Source organism: Euwallacea fornicatus, unplaced genomic scaffold, assembly GCF_040115645.1.
Source record: "Euwallacea fornicatus isolate EFF26 unplaced genomic scaffold, ASM4011564v1 scaffold_111, whole genome shotgun sequence".
In the NCBI taxonomy this organism is placed as follows: domain Eukaryota; kingdom Metazoa; phylum Arthropoda; class Insecta; order Coleoptera; family Curculionidae; genus Euwallacea; species Euwallacea fornicatus.
This window is the reverse complement of record NW_027096079.1, coordinates 202,419-205,068: the sequence shown is the minus strand read 5'-3', so window position 1 is coordinate 205,068 and position 2,650 is coordinate 202,419.

The following is a 2,650-nucleotide window of genomic DNA, read 5'->3' as shown; positions in this document are numbered from 1 at the left end:
ATATCGCCAAATCATAAGATTTGGCCAAAAAGTGCCGCTTCTATTAGAGCCAAATTGACGATTTGCCGTTTAAGGCCTTATTATGCTTATTTTGCCAAAAGGAGACGATTTGAACAAAATTGGTTGTAGCGTTGGCGAAATATCGCCAAATTGTACGATTTGGCCAAAAAGTGCCGCTTCTATTAGAGCCAAATTGACGATTTGCCGTTTAAGGCCTTATTATGCTTATTTTGCCAAAAGGAGACGATTTGAACAAAATTGGCTGTAGCGTTGGCGAGATAACGCCAAATCTTAAGATTTGGCCAAAAAGTGCCGCTTCTATTAGAGCCAAATTGACGATTTGCCGTTTAAGGCCTTATTATGCTTATTTTGCCAAAAGGAGACGATTTGAACAAAATTGGTTGTAGCGTTTGCGAGATATCGCCAAATCATAAGATTTGGCCAAAAAGTGCCGCTTCTATTAGAGCCAAATTGACGATTTGCCGTTTAAGGCCTTATTATGCTTATTTTGCCAAAAGGAGACGATTTGAACAAAATTGGCTGTAGCGTTGGCGAGATAACGCCAAATCATAAGATTTGGCCAAAAAGTGCCGCTTCTATTAGAGCCAAATTGACGATTTGCCGTTTAAGGCCTTATTATGCTTATTTTGCCAAAAGGAGACGATTTGAACAAAATTGGTTGTAGCGTTTTCGATATATCGCAAAATTGTACGATTTGGCCAAAAAGTGCCGCTTCTATTAGAGCCAAATTGACGATTTGCCGTTTAAGGCCTTATTATGCTTATTTTGCCAAAAGGAGACGATTTGAACAAAATTGGCTGTAGCGTTTGCGAGATATCGCCAAATTGTACGATTTGGCCAAAAAGTGCCGCTTCTATTAGAGCCAAATTGACGATTTGCCGTTTAAGGCCTTATTATGCTTATTTTGCCAAAAGGAGACGATTTGAACAAAATTGGCTGTAGCGTTGGCGAGATAACGCCAAATCATAAGATTTGGCCAAAAAGTGCCGCTTCTATTAGAGCCAAATTGACGATTTGCCGTTTAAGGCCTTATTATGCTTATTTTGCCAAAAGGAGACGATTTGAACAAAATTGGCTGTAGCGTTGGCGAGATAACGCCAAATCATAAGATTTGGCCAAAAAGTGCCGCTTCTATTAGAGCCAAATTGACGATTTGCCGTTTAAGGCCTTATTATGCTTATTTTGCCAAAAGGAGACGATTTGAACAAAATTGGTTGTAGCGTTTGCGAGATATCGCCAAATCATAAGATTTGGCCAAAAAGTGCCGCTTCTATTAGAGCCAAATTGACGATTTGCCGTTTAAGGCCTTATTATGCTTATTTTGCCAAAAGGAGACGATTTGAACAAAATTGGTTGTAGCGTTGGCGAAATATCGCCAAATTGTACGATTTGGCCAAAAAGTGCCGCTTCTATTAGAGCCAAATTGACGATTTGCCGTTTAAGGCCTTATTATGCTTATTTTGCCAAAAGGAGACGATTTGAACAAAATTGGCTGTAGCGTTGGCGAGATAACGCCAAATCTTAAGATTTGGCCAAAAAGTGCCGCTTCTATTAGAGCCAAATTGACGATTTGCCGTTTAAGGCCTTATTATGCTTATTTTGCCAAAAGGAGACGATTTGAACAAAATTGGTTGTAGCGTTTGCGAGATATCGCCAAATCATAAGATTTGGCCAAAAAGTGCCGCTTCTATTAGAGCCAAATTGACGATTTGCCGTTTAAGGCCTTATTATGCTTATTTTGCCAAAAGGAGACGATTTGAACAAAATTGGCTGTAGCGTTGGCGAGATAACGCCAAATCATAAGATTTGGCCAAAAAGTGCCGCTTCTATTAGAGCCAAATTGACGATTTGCCGTTTAAGGCCTTATTATGCTTATTTTGCCAAAAGGAGACGATTTGAACAAAATTGGTTGTAGCGTTTTCGAGATATCGCCAAATTGTACGATTTGGCCAAAAAGTGCCGCTTCTATTAGAGCCAAATTGACGATTTGCCGTTTAAGGCCTTATTATGCTTATTTTGCCAAAAGGAGACGATTTGAACAAAATTGGTTGTAGCGTTTGCGAGATATCGCCAAATCATAAGATTTGGCCAAAAAGTGCCGCTTCTATTAGAGCCAAATTGACGATTTGCCGTTTAAGGCCTTATTATGCTTATTTTGCCAAAAGGAGACGATTTGAACAAAATTGGTTGTAGCGTTGGCGAAATATCGCCAAATTGTACGATTTGGCCAAAAAGTGCCGCTTCTATTAGAGCCAAATTGACGATTTGCCGTTTAAGGCCTTATTATGCTTATTTTGCCAAAAGGAGACGATTTGAACAAAATTGGCTGTAGCGTTGGCGAGATAACGCCAAATCTTAAGATTTGGCCAAAAAGTGCCGCTTCTATAAGAGCCAAATTGACGATTTGCCGTTTAAGGCCTTATTATGCTTATTTTGCCAAAAGGAGACGATTTGAACAAAATTGGTTGTAGCGTTTGCGAGATATCGCCAAATCATAAGATTTGGCCAAAAAGTGCCGCTTCTATTAGAGCCAAATTGACGATTTGCCGTTTAAGGCCTTATTATGCTTATTTTGCCAAAAGGAGACGATTTGAACAAAATTGGCTGTAGCGTTGGCGAGATAACGCCA